Genomic DNA, 18,662 nt, shown 5'->3' with positions numbered 1-18,662 from the left:
ACTGTCACATCTGCCTCGGAGCCCACGGTGCTGGCTCCATTCAGCTCCTCTTCCTCTCCAGAAGACGGAGGCGCGCCCCCACCGTACCTCACAAGCCCTCGCTCCACCCCAGAGCCAGGGCGGGGTGGACAAAGGGGCTGTGCCGGGTGAGCTTCCCGCACACTCTGCCTCCCTGCCGACACGCTCCAGCCCTGCCTTCCAGGCACCCCCTCAACTTAAGCTAGCGCCCCCCTGAGGTTGCTGCTGGTTGATGCCTAGTGGGGCATGGCACAGGAACGATGGGGGTTAATCCTTCCAGGGAGATGGCTCTGAAAGGAGGGTGCTGTGCAGACAGAGAGGACCATCCGCTCCCTATGCCTGGGGTGCAGGACAGCTGGCACTGGTCGGTCCAACCGGGCACAGGGGGGAGGGAATGGGAAGCACACGGGTGCCGTGAGCCAGGCTGGGCAGGCTCCAGAAAAGCCGTAAGGCCAAATGGGAGCAAGGTGGTCAATCCGCACCCACAACCTCCGCCCCCCCACAACAAAAAATTCATGTAAGGGTCTATTGTAACAGCAGAGCCAAAAGGTCAATCGGAGGGAAAGGCAGACACAGGCGATTTGCCAGCATTGACTCACTAAAGCCCACAGCATCCCTGCGAAAGCATCACCTCCTTGTTATACATATGGGGAAACTGAGGCAGGTGGGAGGCGGGTGTGTGACTACCCCAGGCCATACAGCTGGTCAGCTGCAAATATTGGGAAAGAACCCATAACCACTAGATCACACTCCCCTTCCCTAGAGCCCAGAAGCCCTGACTCCTACATCCTTGCTCTAACCATTGGATTACACTCCCCTCCCAGAGCTGGAGAGAGAACCCAGGAGTCCCAGACCTTGTAGCCTGATTCTTATTTACATTAAGACTCCTTCATGCCCCTCTGGCAGCATAAAGGGTCCATAAAGGGAGCATCAGCTTAATTTACCCCTGCTTTAAGGCCTCTTCATTTTGCCCTGGCTTTCCCAGCCTACCCACAGCCCCGCTCTAACCACTAGACACCACGCCCAATGCCAAGGGGCCCTACAAGCAGCCACCTGGGATTTGGGGATGCTGAGGACTGCTGAAAACTCAGGCCTGTTCCAGGCAGGAGCACAGAAAGCCCTGCCCAGGGTGCACCCAGAATACCCGGTCGACACGGGTGCGCTGGGAGCGCGGGGTCAGCCCCAGCGGGGACAGGCAGGGGCGTGGACACTCCCCCCCACCCCCAACCCCCACTTTGTCCTGCGGGCTGGAGTTCTCCCCAGGCCAGGTTATAAAGCGGGTACCAGACCCTGACCCGGCCTGGCTCGCACATGCGGCTGGCAAGCATTAGGGACTAGCAGCTGGCGCAGGGGGTCAAGTTACAGTGGGAGCAGATCTGGGTTGTGAGGGGAGGAAGGGAGAGATCAGAGGGGGGAGAGCGTGCGGGGGGGAGGGAGGGAAGTAACCCCATTCTCCCCCTTCCATCCATGCCAGGTGACCCACACCTCTTCCCCGATCCCCTTTCCTTTGGATCATGGCTAACCCCCTGCAGGATGAATGCTAGGGTGCTGCGGCATGAAGTATTAACAACAGCCCAGATACAACAACCCCACTGGAAAACTTGTTCCAGCCCCACTGATACTGGGCCGCATGGAAGGTTAATTTAGGCTTAAATAGAGACTTGGAGTGGCTAAGTCATTATGCAAGGTAGCCTGTTTCCTCTTGTTTTTTCCTCCCCCCCCCCCCCAGATGTTCTGGTTTAACTTGGATTTTAACTTGGAGAGTGGTCAGTTTGGATGAGCTATTACCAGCAGGAGAGTGAGTTTGTGTGTGTATGGGGGTGGGGGGGATGTGAGAAAACCTGGATTTGTGCAGGAAATAGCCCAACTTGATTGTCATGCACATTGTGTAAAGAGTTGTCACTTTGGATGGGCTATCACCAGCAGGAGAGTGAATTTGTGTGGGGGGGTGGAGGGTGAGAAAACCTGGATTTGTGCTGGAAATGGCCCACCTGATGATCACTTTAGATAAGCTATTACCAGCAGGACAGTGGGGTGGGAGGAGGTATTGGTTCATATTCTCTGTGTATATATAAAGTCTGCTGCAGTTTCCACGGTATGCATCCGATGAAGTGAGCTGTAGCTCACGAAAGCTCATGCTCTAATAAATTGGTTAGTCTCTAAGGTGCCACAAGTACTCCTTTTCTTTTTGCGAATACAGACTAACACGGCTGTTACTCTGAAACCTGTGTGTGTGAGTGTATACCTGTGTGTGTGACTGCATGTGTAAGGGGTGTGTGCTATGTAGACCCCTGGGGGTGTGGGGGTGTGTAATGGTTGTGTATACCTGTGTGTGTGCGTGCCTGTGTGTGTGAACAGGTGTGGAAGGTGTGTAAGGGGGTGTAAAACGGTGTGTGTGAGAGGTGTATAAAGAGTGTGCATGTGTGTGTCTATGTTTATATGTGTGTAAGGGTTTATATGTGTGTAAAGATTGTGTGTGTAGACCTGTGGGCAGGTGTGTAAGGGGTGTGTGTGAGTCTATGTATAAGTGTGTGCGTACAGGCTGTGAGTGAGGGGTGTATAATGGTGTGTGTGTGAGAGGGAGTGTGGGATGTGTAAAGGGAGTTGTACAGGCGATGTATGTGAGGGGGTGTGGGAGTGTAAAGGGCTGTGTATGAGGGGATGTGAAGGTGTACAAGGGCTGTGTGTGAGAGGGGATGTGGGAGTGTATAAGGGCTGTGTGTGAGGGCATATAAGGGGAGGTGTATAAGGGGTGTGTGTTCAGACTGTGTGTGTGAGGGGATGTATGGCCTGTGTGTGGGGGAGGTGTGGGTGTCTATGAGGGTGTATAAGGGCTGTGTGTGTGAGGGGGTGTGTGTGAGGGGGCATAGATGGGCGGTGTGTGTGAGGGGTACGGGGGTGTACAAGGACTGTGTGTGAGAGGGGATGTGAGGGTGTATAAGGGCTGTGTGTGTGAGGGGGGGTGGGAGTATATAAGGGGGTGTACGGGCTGTGTGTGTGTTTGTGCGGGGTCTGGGGTGTAAAAGGGGTGTGTGTACAAGGGGGCGTGTGAGGGGTGTGAGGGTATACCTGGACTGTGTGTGAGAATGCATGTGAAGGTGTATAACGGCTGTGTGTGAGAGGGGGTGTATAAAGGGGGTGTATAGGCTCTGTGGAGGGGTGTACAAGGACTGCGTGTGTGGGGGAGGGTATACAAGGGCTGTGTGTGAGGGAATGTGAAGGTGTATAAGGGCTGTGTGTGAGAGGCAGTGTGGGAGTGTATAAGGGGGGTGTACGGCCTGTGGGGGGTGTACAAGGACTGTGTGTGTGAGGAGCATGAGGGTGTAAAAGTGGTGTGTGTACAAGGGGTGTGTGTGAGAGGTGTGGTGGTGACTCTCCCCAGCTACACACCCCAGGAGAGCCATCCTCTGGGCTGCTAATTAGCAGGCCCTGCCCACAGGGCCCCCCATGGGTGCCGCGGGCAGCCAATGCCCCGGAGCAGAGGCAGGTGTTGGCGTCAGCTCAGCGTGGCGCTGACGGGGGCTGACGTGGGTTGGGCCCTGCGGGAGCCTCAGGAAATCTCTCCGGTTATTCCAGGACGGAGCTCGGCGTCCCCGGAAAGTCACCGGGGTGAACCTGAGACAATTCCCCACCCTCCGGGAGGGAGGAGGCAGTTCCCACGCAGGCAGGATGTTGGCTCATCCCCCGGAGGGCTTCCCAGACCACAGGCAAGGGGGGATAGAGACTAGCCAACTGGGGGTGGGGGAGAGACATGGGGATGCTATTGCAAAGCCCAGCTCAGCAGCAGTTTGGAGCAGAGCCCCAGATGGATGGACAGACAGACTTGTTTTAAAAGGAAAAACATGAAAACAAATTCTTTTCCGGACGAGTGTTTCCAGCTCCCCCACCCCCCGCTCTGACCACTAGACCCAACTACCCGCCCTGAGCTCCTTCCCAGCACCAAAAATAGAACCCAGGAGTCCTGACACCCAGTCCCCTCTCCCTGCTCAAACCACGAGAAACCATTCCCTTCCTAGAGCTGGCCATAGGAACCCAGGAGTCCTGATTGCCAGTCACCTGCCCTAACCACTGCTCCATGCCACCTGCTATCTCGGCGCTGCGCCCTTTTCCCTTTGGGCCATGGGAGGAGTTGGAGACCTGCCCCGGGAGCGGGAAATTGCTGCCAAAGCCCAATTAATGCCCAACATGACGGCAGAAAACGACAGTTACAGTGAGGCTTGTGGGGTGAGCTGGGGGGGACCCGTTCCAGGGCGGTTTTCCAGCCGGGAGCCAAATGCCAGGCTTTATAAATAACCTGACGCGGTCAGGCCGGAGTGGTGAGCAGTGATTAGCCGTGATTATGCCGGAGTTACAGGGAGTGTCACCTGGGGGGCAGTGGGGCTGGGATCCTGGCTTGGTGCAGCGGGGGTTAGCCACGAGGGAGGAAGGAGAGAAAAGAGGAGAAGATGAGGCACTAAGGACAGAGAGATGGAGGGAGGCTGGGCTGAGCTTGAGAGAGAGGAGGAGAGGGGGGAGAGACAGAGCGTGCCAGGGACGGAGAGGGAGAGAAAGAGGGAGCGGAGCTGAGGGGGGAGAGCTCAGCCAGGAGGGGTGTGAGTATGGAAATGACTGGGAATGAGAGTGTGTGTGAGAACAAGAGTGTGCGTGGGTGTGTGTCAGTGAACGTAGGAATAGGAGCGTGTGTGTGTGTATATCCAGGCAGCAGGATGCATGGCGTGGGGTGTGTGTGAGTAGCTGTGGGCAGGGACAATGCATGGAGGGGATTACCTGGGACGGGGTGATGCGTGTATGTGTGTGTGTGTAGTCAGGCAGGGGCAATGCATGGTGTGTGTGTGTGCAGCTGCGGGGGCAATGCATGGGGGGGGTCTAGCTGGGGCGGTGAGGGATGAATGGAACACCATTTCAAGGACACAGCCCCATAGCCATGCGCGAGCTCCAGCTCTGGGTCCTGGCGCTCCAGCCCCTGTGCCCTCAGTGGCTGCTAGGGCGGCCGGGCTGGGATGGCGCCTGCAGTCTAGATGCCAGGCCCTGGCTGATCAGTCCTGGCGCGGTGCTGATGGGCCACCCGGGCTGTGGGCTCTGCAGTCCGACAGCAGCACCCGCTGAGTGGGAAGGGCTGGAGCCACTCACCTGCCTGGATCCTGGAGAAGAGCACCTGGGCTCCAACCCTGGCCTCCCTCTTGCTGTGAATCCCAGTGCGCCCCTGGGCACGGGCCCCAGACTGCCCCTGCCCTGCGAATCTGCCCCCACACAGAGCCCACTAGCAGCTGAGCAGCACAGCACCCACCACACCTGGGTGCCCGGGGTTTGGCCTAGGGTCAGCCCCCCACCCTCCTGTTGCTGTGCACCTCCTGGATGCAGGCAACATGTGTGGGAGTGCAGACAACAGCTGTCATTCCCAACACCTACTCGCCCCGGCCATGTATCCATCCATCCATCACCTACGCGCCCATCCATGTATCTATCCCCTCCATCCCCTACACACCCCTCCATGTATCCATCCATCTCTCCATCCCCTACACACCCCTCCATGTATCCATCCATCTCTCCATCCCCTACACTCCCCTCCATGTATCCATCCATCTCTCCATCCCCTACACACCCCTCCATGTATCCATCCATCTCTCCATCCCCTACACACCCCTCCATGTATCCATCCATCTCTCCATCCCCTACACTCCCCTCCATGTATCCATCCATCTCTCCATCCCCTACATGCCCCTCCATGTATCCATCCATCTCTCCATCCCCTACACGCCCCTCCATGTATCCATCCATCTCTCCATCCCCTACACACCCCTCCATGTATCCATCCATCTCTCCATCCCCTACACGCCCCTCCATGTATCCATCCATCTCTCCATCCCCTACACGCCCCTCCATGTATCCATCCATCTCTCCATCCCCTACACTCCCCTCCATGTATCCATCCATCTCTCCATCCCCTACACGCCCCTCCATGTATCCATCCATCTCTCCATCCCCTACACGCCCCTCCATGTATCCATCCATCTCTCCATCCCCTACACGCCCCTCCATGTATCCATCCATCTCTCCATCCCCTACACGCCCCTCCATGTATCCATCCATCTCTCCATCCCCTACACGCCCCTCCATGTATCCATCCATCTCTCCATCCCCTACACGCCCCTCCATGTATCCATCCATCTCTCCATCCCCTACACGCCCCTCCATGTATCCATCCATCTCTCCATCCCCTACACGCCCCTCCATGTATCCATCCATCTCTCCATCCCCTACACGCCCCTCCATGTATCCATCCATCTCTCCCTCCCCTACACACCCCTCCATGTATCCATCCATCTCTCCATCCCCTACACTCCCCTCCATGTATCCATCCATCTCTCCATCCCCTACACACCCCTCCATGTATCCATCCATCTCTCCATCCCCTACACTCCCCTCCATGTATCCATCCATCTCTCCCTCCCCTACACACCCCTCCATGTATCCATCCATCTCTCCATCCCCTACACTCCCCTCCATGTATCCATCCATCTCTCCATCCCCTACACACCCCTCCATGTATCCATTCCTCCATCACCTACATACCTGTCCATGTATCCATCCATCTCTCCATCCCCTACATGCCCCTCCATGTATCCATCCATCTCTCCATCCCCTACACTCCCCTCCATGTATCCATTCCTCCATCACCTACACACCCGTCCATGTATCCATCCATCCCCTCCATCACCTACACACCCCTCCATCCGTTCTTCCATCCATCTGTCCAATGGCATAATACCCTATATATATACACCTATTGTGACTCACAGCCTTCGCTTTCTCCCTTCAGTCCCGTGCCGCACACACATGCCCTCCTTCCCTCCATCCATCCTGTTCTGTACATACAGCTCCATTCCCTTCATCGCTGTCCATCCAGTGTCACATGTACCAATTCATCATGACACGTACCCCTCCCTCCATTCCCGTATGCACTCATCTAACCCACCTCTCAGGATACCTGCTTTTCTGTCTACCTATCCATCCATCCATCCATCCATCCAGTGCCATACGTGCGCCTCTCTCCATCCACCTATTATCCTACATGCTTCTCTACCAATGGGTTTTCCTGGAGAACCTGCAGGCAGCAGGATCTGGCCCCTGTGTCTTCACAGCAACCTAATTCTTGCTCAGATAGGTAGCTGGGGTGGGGTGTGCGTGGAGGGAGAGCAGGGGCTGGGAAGAGGGGAATGATTTGAGCTCGCCAGCAGGTTTGCTAGTCCCAGCACCCCATCCCCGCCCGTCAGCCCGAGCTCCCTGCTGCACTGCTAATTATGACGAGCTGCGCCATCCCAATCACCTGCTAATTGGAAGTTGGGACTGATTAGCTGGGAGCTGTAATTTGATTGTGATGAGGCACCAGGTTAGAACAAAGACAGGCTGCCAGGCGGCTCTGCAGGTCGCTTTCTTGGGCAGTAGCTGGGAGGGGCTGGTGGGGGAAGAACCTGGCCCCCGAAGACGCCCCCCAATGTTGGGCGCCATTCTCAGCCATGCCCCGCTACTCCTTGCCGTTTACTCAATGGATCCGACGCACAGTCCCCCATACTGGGGTGGGGGGACCAGGACTCTGGAGTGGAGGGAGGTACAGTCTGTTGGCTTGGACTCGTGAGCATGAAGAAAGCTGAACTGACGCACTGGGGCATGAAGCGCAGCCAGGAGCCCTTTGCCAACAGGGGAAACACCCAGGCCACATCAAAAAACTCCATTCACGCCCAGGTCCGGTTGCTCAATCACACTTATCACCCCCCACAGCCAACAAGAGGCCCCAGGCTCCCGATGGATGCAGGGGACCTGGGTTCTCATCCCCAGCTCAGTCACCTGCTGGATAACTTTGGGCTGGAGAACCCTTCCTCTCTCCGTGCCTCAGTTTCCCCTCCCCTGCATCTATTTAGCTCGGGAGGGCTTTGCGGCAGGGATTGTCTCTCACTCCACATCTGTCAAGTGCCCAGCATAATGGGGTCCCTACCCCTACCTCAGTTGCTACCGTAAGGTAACTAAGCCATTATAAAAGCCAGGAAATCCTGGTTTAAGTCACCCTTAAACCACCAGCTGCCATTTCTCCAGAACCTTGTTAATTGCCCTGCATCCAATGAAATGGAGCAGCTGCCGTCTCAGAGCCAGGAATAAGCAGCAGCAGCTGGGCAAGCCCTTGAGCCACACGGTTTCTCTGTTTGCATCTAAACTGCTCCCTGGTAATAGGGGGAGATGGCTGCAGCAAACCTCAGGCCCGGCTGGGAATCGGCCGTTTATTGGCGTTTTCCAGGAAGTCTCAGCAGGGTCCTGCGGGAGGCTCACTGCATTTTGCTTTTCTTGTCTCCCAGCGCTTGTTCCTGGTGATTGAGTTACAATGAAAATACACACGGCGCCGGGGTTGATCATATGTTTCACTCGTGAGTGACTGAGATGAGAATTTGCCCCCCCTCCCCCTCCGCCAAGCTCACTGCCTGTCAGCAGCCAGGACACCAGAGAACGCTGGTTATGAACCTCCAGACAGCACTGAATGAGGGGGGAGTCAAATCACTCCATTGACATGGCTTGCCAGCTTAGCCGTACGTCACTGCCTGGAGACAGCTGAGCGCCTAGGTTAACATCCTGCAGAAGCTTGGTACAGTTAGGACGGCTTTACTGTTAACCTTGAGCAGTGATGCCTAGTGGGTGGATCGCTACCCTGGGACTCAGGAGACCTGAGTTCTAGACCCACCTCTGCCACTAGCCTGCAGGGTGACCTTGGGCACCCGGTGCCTCAATTTCCCCATCTGTGAAATGGGGATAATCGTACTGACCTCTTTTGTAAAGTGCTTTGAGATCTGTGGAAAAGAGGGAGCTGTTAAAGGGCGTCAGAATGCACAGAGCTCCCCCTGGATCCGGTCTGATTTCTTTTACAAGAAGCTACGACAGTAGCGTGGAATGCCCCTAGCTGAGATGCGAGCCCCAATGTGCCAGGCATTGCACAGACAGAGCAGGGAGCATCCCTGCTCCAGAGGGCTCCCAGCCCAAACACATCAAGGGACGGGAAAGGCAGGAATTTTATCCTCATTTTACAAACAGGAGCTGAGGCCTGGGATGCCTCGGGTGTAACTGCAGCGTGTATGGACACCCCCAAGCTAGCTTTACTCTAGCGAAGCTGTGGCAGGATGGATTTCAGCGTGGGCTAGCTGCCCAAGTAATTCCCAGCGGGTGGGGGGACCTGCGCAGCTGCTGCCAGGGCTTCTCTGCTCCAGCACCTGAGCAAGCCCCAGGAAATCTAGCTGGGGTACGTCTACACATGATGCAATCACACCCTACGATTGCAGTGTCGCCATAGCCTTAGGATAAGACAAGAGACAGCAGGTGGAGACAGCCGGGGGAGAGCAAGGAAACCAGGAGACAACATTGGGCCAGCATGACGGGCAGTGAGATCTGCTTCTGCAGAGCTGGCCAGATCCCTTCCCTGGATCCCATTCCGATGAGGAGCCGATACTGATGGGAGGCTCCAAACCAGGTGCCGTGAAGCCAGCACGATATCTGAAAAGCTGGGAATTTCACGGCGGGAAACAGACCACAAAGCCACATTTTTAATATAGACTGAAAATTAATTTCTTCCACAAACTCCGTGCCTGGATCGGCACCATTCCCAGAATCCCAGCGGGGCACGCTCTGAGCTCTCGTTTGTCTCCTTTGATAAACTTGACGTTCCAGCTGATTTATAATTAGACTGATGGGGAAGGGGCCCTTTTATGTTTTCAACACCATTTAAAAATAGACAGTGAGTCATGTGGAGAGAAGGGTTCTTTTTACCCCAGGGCAGAGAGTAGCCAGCGCTCAGCTCTCCCGGCTGCGGCTTGCCCAGGCTGTGGGCTGCAGAGCGATACACGCCGGGGGATTGCAAAGGTGGGCGAGGATCATTTGTCACACTTGACAGATGGAGATAAATGAGACTGAGAGATGGGAAGTGACTTACCCAGACCCACGCGGCAAGGAAGCAGCAGCGCTGGGTGTCTTGAGCCACCAGCCCATGTGCTAACTACTAGATCACACTGCCTCCTATGGCTGGGAATAGAAGCCAGGAGTCCTGGCTCCCAGTATACCCTACTCTGACCACTAGATTCCGCTCCCCTCTCACAGGTGTGAAGAGACTAGCAGTCCTGATTCATGGCTCCTCCTGCTCTACCTACTAGGCCACACGCCCTTCCAGATCTAGGATTAGAACCCAGGAGTCCTGCTGGTCAGGCCTGCCTACTCAAACCCACTAGATCCCACAGCCAGGAGTTCTGGCTCCCAATCCCATCGTACCTCTAACCCACTACACCTCACTCCCCTCCCAGAGCAGGGAATAGAACCCAGGAGTCCTGGCTCCCTGTCCCTCCCTAGCCCTAACCCACTACACCTCACTCCCCTCCCAGAGCAGGGAATAGAACCCAGGAGTCCTGGCTCCCAGTCCTCTGCACTACAGCCTCCTGGGCAGCCTAAGGGTGTTGGACTCATGTCAGTCCTATCAGCTCCCTCAGAGAGTTTTGTGCCAGTCATCCCCAGTGTAACATTAACCCCCATTCCAGAAGCTGAGTAATGGGGGAGGAACCAGCCCCCCAAATGCCTCTGAGTTTAGAGCACACTGGACAGGCCTGCTGCTGGGGGGAGCCCCATTGCTTGGGGGGTGTACAACACTGGGCAGCACAAAGCGCTGGATAGACAGACATAACAATTCTGGGCCATATCCGTACCCTGGTGGGCCTGATCCGTGGCCAACGTCCCATTGCATTTCCCTTATTGCATTTCACGGGAGCAGCCCCGGCCCCTAGAGGGTCCATCAGGCTCCGCCGTCTCTGGTCTCTGTAACTCGCCAGTGGGTGAAATGAGTTGGGGGAGCGGGGACCTCGGGCCACAAATGCTCCCAGGGGATTCATCACTCTACCAGCCCCTGATTGGCTGCGTCAGCCGAGGGGCCATGGACTACATGGTCCAAGGCAGCCGAATGGTCTGGTCAGCCCGCAGGTCGACGTGTCCAAGACGAGAGGCCCTGGCGTGGGGTGGCGAGTGCAGAATCTTCCCCTTCTGCTGCTGCCCCTCCTCCCAGCCTCCAGCCCCTCTCCCCTTCCCAGTCCCTCCCTGCCCATCCAGCCAAACCTCTCCCCCACCAAAGGGATTTAAATAACAAGACTGAGCCCAAAGATCCCTGGCGTTACCATGGCATCTGCCCGCTCGCTCCGCATGCACGTTCAACCCCTTCCCTGCCCCCCTCGCCCGTGGCTGTCTTGTCTATTTCGTCTAGGGCAGGGGCTGTCTTGTCCGTACAGCGCCTGGCACAAGGAGGCCCTGTTCTCGGTTGGAAACCAGGCGCTCCCATCATAAACAAGCTCCCCCGTGGATGAACAGAGTTGTTAAGCTGGAACCTTTTGTAGCAATTTACCAGGCTGGCTCAGGGGTTTAATCTAGCCGGGAGCCTGCATCTGCCAGTGGCTGGCATCAGATGGAAAAGGCTGGCATAACAAGCCCTCCAGAAGGTAGGGTAACCTGCCCCCACAAGTCAGAACTGGAGACAGTTTTTCTCTCCTAAGCAAAGGCCTCTCTGCTTTGGCTCTTCCCCATGGTGCCCGGGGAGGAGCGTGGACCGATTTCAGTCTAGCTCTGCAGGGCGGGGGAGGTGTTCGTTTTTTTCCCCCCCGTTGTGCCATAAAAACGTGTCACAATTTTAAAGCCCAGCCGAAGGGAAGGGAAGGGCAGAGCGGGGAAAAGCACAAATGTGAAGGACGACCCGCCGATAGGCTGAGAAACTGTCGAAACGGCAGCGCCGTCATGCCATCTGTCTGGGAGAAAGACACCTGCCTGGGTGGCACTATAGATAGGCCAGGAATGAGCCTGGTGCAGGCACCAGCGAGCTGCTGTGATAAATGGGAGCGCTGCCAGACAGCGGCAGAGAGGGACAGGGTGGCTCCGGTGCATGGGGACACTCACGGGGCCTTTCACCTCCAAGGCTAGGGCTGGAGATTGCCCACTGGATCCTTGGGCTCCTCTGTCTGTCTGCATCTGCTGTCTCGTCTTAGATTGTGAGCTCTTTGGGGCAGGGACTGTCTGTTTGTTCTGGGTTTGTACAGCACCTAGCACCATGGGGTCTGGGCCATGACTGGGGCTTCTAGGCACTGCTGTAATACACCTAATAGATAATGTACAGCACCTGGTACCATGGGGTCTGGGCCATGACTGGGGCACCTAGGCGCTGCTGTAATACACCTAATAGGTAATGTACTGCGCCTAGCACCATGGGGTCTGATCCATGACTGGGGCTTCCTAGTGCTACCGTAATACATCTAATAGACATTAATAATAACCCAGTAGCCGGCAAACTTTATCTCTGGGTGGGTCATTGCCTTCCATGGAAATGATTAGATGGGGCACAGGCATCCTCTTCCATGGAGGCCCACCCTTGGCAGAGGAATCAGGGTGGCTGTGTGTATTGGTGGGTGGGGCACTAGGTTAGGCTGTGGGAGCTGTGAGTTCCAGACACAGCCCTGCAATCTTGGGCCACTCACTCCCCCACTCGGTGCCTCAGTTTCCTCTCCTGGCCTGTGTCTATTTTGACTACAAGCGAGGGCGAGGGCAGCCCCTGTGTTTGTACAGCGCCGGGCAAAATGAGTCCCCCCCACCCCCCAAAGATGCTACTGCAGTACCAATGACAAGGCCCTGCAGTACCAGTGACAACCCAGCTCTGACTGTGCCCCCCGGTGGGCAGGCGCCGCAGAGAGGCCAAGGATGGAATGGGCCACGGAGTGTGAGCTCCTCTCCCTGCATCACAGGGCAACCCGCTGGGGCAGAGCCAGGGCATTCAAAGGACCCACATACGGTTCCTAAGAGCTGCCTGACCAAATCACACCACCGGGCAGTAGTTTACCACCCATTCTCGTAAAGCGATCGGGTCTTTTCACCAGCCGGGCCTATATCGCAATATACCCCAGCCCAGCCAGATGAGCATCACCCCATCTCCCAGCACAGATCACCCAGCCCGAGCCGGAAACCAGAAAACCCCCAGGGCCAGGTTAGAGAGACGGGCCTGGAGCAACCCTTCCTGGGGAGTGAACTCCAAGGGCAGCCCGCCATACAGCAATGACAATAATGCTGGTCTTCGTTATCAGGGATATTTGCACAGCCCCGAAGCGTTATGCAGTGTCTGCCCGCACAATCCGCGACCCCTGTGGCAACAGAGATATTCACCCTCTCGGCCGACGTGCTGGGGATTTGAACCAGCGACCACCGAAGCGAAACGCATGAGCCGCTATGCTTGAGCGAAGGCTCCCGAGGCGAGGTGAGAAGAGACACAGCTGTGTCAGACCAGGCACAAAGGGGGGAAGCTGCAACACACACACACCCCCCTCAGGGGTTACACAGCCTTTGCATCCTGGCAGCGCATGGGAAGAGCCACAGGGGTGCAACAATCCCACCACACACTTGAGGTCTGAGCTCTTCCCTGCCCCCTGGGGGGCGCCGACGGGCCAGCCTTTCCACAGCGGGAGGGTTGGATTGGGCCCACCTGAGCTTGGCCACATTAATTCAGGGCGGACCAAGCCCTGCGTTACGCTGGCGGTCAGACAAGATGGTGCCAACGGTCCCTTCTGGCCTTGGAATTCAGGCCTCTGGTTAAACGGGGAAGGAGGGAGGGCCGGAGGCTGCGTGTGCATGTCGCAGGCGTGCCGGGGTGTGTCACAGGCGTGTTATAGGCACTGCGGGGTTGTAGACGGCTAGACACGACCTATAGCGATTGGTCACTCGGCTCTGTAGGGATTGATTAAACTTTCTGAGGACGATCATTTCTGAACCCTTTATAAAGAGAACCCGTTGGACAGGTTCCCCCATGTCCGATGGCGCCGCCAGGGCTGGCGTAAGCTGGCGAAGCTCCATTGCCATCCGCTGAGGATGCAGGTGCTGGCATGAGGCTCCTGAGGCTGTGCCCCCCCACCCCCAGAGTGGGTCCTGCTCCCCCCCACCAACCTGAGCTCTCTACAGCTGCCAGCTTGCCCGGTGCCGTCCTGTGATGCAGTCTTGCCTTCCAGGTGGTCCTGCGAGGGGCTCCAGGCAGCTGGCAGGGGGGCAGGGAAGGCATCAGAGCTGGAGGGAGGGAGGGTGCACAGACAGGTTGGGTTGGGGGTGCCACCGTGCGGCTGGCTTGGCTGCTCTGCCCCATTGAGGCCAAACAGGAGGCCACGGATCGAAATCCTCCAAGTGCTGAGGAGTCAGTAGCTCTGGCCTCACCCCAGCTCCAGTTATTGCTCGTTGCCGCTGCCCGGACGTAGCTGCTTTCCAGCAACTGGTGGCTGGGATCCCTAGGCCAGTGACTGTGTCGGAGCTGCGGAGAGAACCCAGGAGTCCGGGCCCACCCCGCCACGGCCGGTCTCGCCCTTCCCCACACCTCTCTCTCCCTCTGAATCCATCAGTTCTTTTTCCGCTCTATTATTTTTAAAGAAAGATCCCAGCGCTGATGTTGCTGCCACACGCGTCATTAGCGCGGTTAATTACACTGCGGCTGGAAAGCTGGGCTCAGCCTCCTCCCCCCGCCCCCCGGCTGCCCCCAGCCCCTCGCCGGCACGGCACAGCACGCCTGGAACTCACTGTGTGAGCATGGAGAGCAGGCTTTGGGCCGCTAGAGGTTATGGGATAGGGACTGGGGTCTATTCCCAGGCTCTGGCAGGGGACTGGGGACTAATGATTAGAGCGGGGCCCGGGGGAGGCAGGATTCCTGGGTTCTGTTCCCAGCTCTGGGAGGGGAATGGGGTCTAATGGTTAGAGGAAGGAGGTTGGGGGAGCCAGGATTCCTGGGTTCTGTTCCCAGCTCTGGAAGGGGAATGGGGTCTAATGGTTAGAGGAAGGAGGTTGGGGGAGCCAGGATTCCTGGGTTCTGTTCCCAGCTCTGGGAGGGGAATGGGGTCTAATGGTTAGAGGAAGGAGGCTGGGGGAGCCAGGATTCCTGGGTTCTGTTCCCAGCTCTGGGAGGGGAATGGGGTCTAATGGTTAGAGGAAGGAGGTTGGGGGAGCCAGGATTCCTGGGTTCTGTTCCCAGCTCTGGAAGGGGAATGGGGTCTAATGGTTAGAGGAAGGAGGTTGGGGGAGCCAGGATTCCTGGGTTCTGTTCCCAGCTCTGGGAGGGGAATGGGGTCTAATGGTTAGAGGAAGGAGGCTGGGGGAGCCAGGATTCCTGGGTTCTGTTCCCAGCTCTGGGAGGGGAATGGGGTCTAATGGTTAGAGGAAGGAGGTTGGGGGAGCCAGGATTCCTGGGTTCTGTTCCCAGCTCTGGGAGGGGAATGGGGTCTAATGGTTAGAGCCAGGCGGTAGGGGTGGGGGATAGTCAGGACTCCTGGGTCCTATTTCCTCACTCTGCCAGTGTGGCCCTAGGCGAGTTGCTTCCCTCTCTCTGTCCCGCCTCTCCCACCGAACAAAGGTTGTTGAGACACAAACACGCTCTCTAGGGTCCTTTCCCCACATTGCAACAGATCAGTCCCCAGGAGGGACTGACGCTTAGCAGGCACAAGGCTAATGGCCAACTACCCCACCTGTGGGTCTGGTCCCTGGTGTCTGTGACCACGGGGTAACAACCATGCACGGTGCTTGCACAGTAACGAAGATACCTCCGGGACCTGCTCCCACCTTCAAGCTGCCCCAGTCTCCCAAGGCAGCTTCTCCCATCCAACAGCATGGGAACACAGGGGGGACAAAGGGCATGGCCCTGCAGAGGGAAGATTCATCTCCTCTCCAGTGCTCAAATCCCCATGGCTCCCTTATCATCCCAGAGAGGGGAGATGGGAGCCTGGACTGCAGTTTCCAGGCCTGACTCTCAGAGGAGGTGTCCCATTCTTGCATGTGGGACAGGGACGGACGTGGGGATGGCAAGCTGCTCTGAGCCCCCTTTGAACACCTGTATCCAGGCAGCCCAGCCAGGGTATAAGTTAGAGCAGTCCCGAGGTGCCTCTAACTTACTCTCTACTTCCCATGATCCCTTTGGGGGCAGAGAATAGCCAGAGCGCAGTGTGCTCTGACCACACCCCCAATGCTGGGGGGCGGGAAGGGGCTGGGAGCAGGGACTAGTAGCAGGGCTGGTGCACAGAGAGGCTGTTTCCACCCACTCCAAGGTCCTTTTATGCTGCCAGGATGGGGCAAAGAGGCCAGAGAATTGCCCCCACACACACACACACATACCCTCATCTCTCATTCAGCAACATTTTGTGGTTTAATGCAAATTTAATGGCAGACAATTAAGCTCTGCATCAAAGAGGATCCAGCCAGTAACAACCGCTCCCGCAGGCCCGTTCAGTGGTAATTTGTGTCAGCCTCAAATTGGTGCTTTGCTGCAATTTAAATATCATCTCTAACTGCAGATGCGTCACCTGGGCTGGGAACTTGTAGAGAAATCACTGTGCCACAGGTAGAGAAATGGGCTGCATGTCTGGGTGGGGTGCTGAGCCCCAGCGCTACGGCAATAAACAAGTGGAGAGTTCTGGGATTTATCTGCCAAGGATTAGTCCCCATTTAACTGGTGGGGAAACTGAGGCACACCACAATTTAAAAAAAATATATATGTATTTGAAGGTGGGAATAGAAGTGGGTCTCCTGGGTCCCCGTTAAGTGTCCTGCCAACAAGGCTACCCCTTTCCTACTTTGGTTTACAGTGCAACTGAAAGCCCCCTGATCACACTAGGCAACAGGGCAACCAGCTCCTTACACACCTGTCTAAAATGTGTAGCAAAAAAACAAAAACAAGAACTGCATGATCATGGGAGATTTCAGTTTGAGTGACACAAACTGGAGGTCTCACGCTGCCAGCTGCGAAACATCCTCGGAATTTCTGAATATTATAGATTGCAATTTCCTAACTCAAAACATGTTGCAGCCAACACAGGGGAATTCTGTATGAGACCTTGTCTTGACAGATAAAGAGGGACAGATCACAGAACTAACAGTTAATGGTAACTGAGGTATAAGTGATCAAGACTTGATCACATTTATAATAGAATAGAATAGAACACAGAATAAAGTCCAGACCAGCAACAGATATACTTGGTGCTTTACAAGGGCCAGTTTCACAAAGTTGAAAACAATTATAAGCCAAATCAGCTGGGAGGAATAATTTAATCAGAAAAATGTGAACAATCATTGGGAATTGTTTAAGAATGCTTTAGTGGATGCCCAAGAAAACACAATTTCACAATCAAGGAAGAAGGCTGTATTAGTTAAAAAAAAGCCAACAGTCTGGTTTAGAGGGGAAGTGAAGACAGTTATAAAAATAAAAAAAATAATATATATAAAATGGAAAAGAGGGGAAGCTGATAGTAACAAAAATAAATCAGAAGCTAGGAACTGTAGAAAATTGATAAGGGAAGCAAAGGACACAAGGAGACTGCTATGTCCAGCAGAATTAAGGACCATAACGAGTTTTTTAGAGTATATAGGGAAAAAAAGAATCTTAACAATGATACTGGTCCATCAGTAGATTGAAATGGTAGAATTATCAAGAACAATCCAGAAAAGGCAGAAGTGTTCAATTAATATTTCTATTCTGTATTTAGGAGAAAAACAAAAGATAAGACTCTTTTATTTCCACTAGTATCTCAGGAGGATAAACAGCAGCTGCTAAAGTTAGAAATTTTTAAATCGGCAGGTCTGGATAACTTGCATCCAAGAGTTTTAACAGATCTGGCTCAGGAGCTCGCTGGACCATTAATATTGCTTTTCAATACATCCTGGAACACTGGGGAAGTTCCAGAAGACTAGAAGAAAGCTGCTGATGCGCCAATATTTAAAAATGGTAAATGGAATGACCGGGTAATTATAGGCCTGTCGGTCTGACACTGCCCCCTGCAAGACAATGCAGTGGCTGACATGGCACTCGATTAATAAAGAATTAAAGGAGGGTAATATAATTAATGCCAATCAACATGGGTTTATGGAAAATAAATCTGGTCTAACATGATCTTTTTTTGATGCGATTACAAGATTGATTGATAAAAGTAATAGCGTCGACGTAATAGACAAACTTCTGTACGGCATTTGACTTGGTACTGCACGGCATTTTGATTAAAAAAGTGGAAAGATATCAAACTAACATGGCACAGATGAAATGGATTAAAAGCTGGATAACTGATAGGTCTCCAGATGTAATTCAAACCATTGAGGGGGTGTGTTTCTAGTGGGGTCCCGCAGGGATCGGTTCTTGGCTTCACCCTATTGAACATTTTTATGAATGAAGAAAACAAAAAATCCTCACTGATGAAGCTTGCAGATGATGCAAAAATTGGGGAAGTGGTGATTAATGAAGAGGGCGGGTCACTAATACAGAGTGATCTGGATCGCTGGCTAAACTGAGGGCACACGCATACATCTAGGAACAAAGAACACAAACCGTACTTACAGGACGGGGACTCTGTCCTAGGAAGCAGGGACTCTGAACAAGATCGGGGGTGAGGGAAGGGGGGTCCTGGTGGATAATCAGCTGAACGTGAACTCCCAGTGCGATGCTGTGGCCAAATGGGCTAATACCCTGGGATGTACAAACAGGGGAATCAGGAGTAGGAGCAGAGAGGTGATTTGACCTCCGTATCTGGCGCTGGTGCGATCCTGGGTCCAGTTCTGGTGCCCACAGTTCAAGGATGTTGATAAAT

At 55.0% G+C, this 18,662-nt stretch overlaps 1 protein-coding gene across 5 annotated transcripts in view; it reads right to left on the bottom strand.

Annotated features, from left to right (window-relative positions):
* Positions 1 to 18,662, bottom strand: part of SEMA6C (semaphorin 6C) — a 92,275-nt gene that overhangs the window by 34,326 nt on the left and 39,287 nt on the right. The gene's annotated exons all lie outside the window — the stretch shown is intronic.

This window comes from Lepidochelys kempii, chromosome 24 (assembly GCF_965140285.1).
Source record: "Lepidochelys kempii isolate rLepKem1 chromosome 24, rLepKem1.hap1, whole genome shotgun sequence".
Lineage (NCBI taxonomy): Eukaryota > Metazoa > Chordata > Testudines > Cheloniidae > Lepidochelys > Lepidochelys kempii.
Note: the sequence above shows the minus strand (reverse complement) of the source record. Positions and strands in the feature narration are given on the sequence as shown.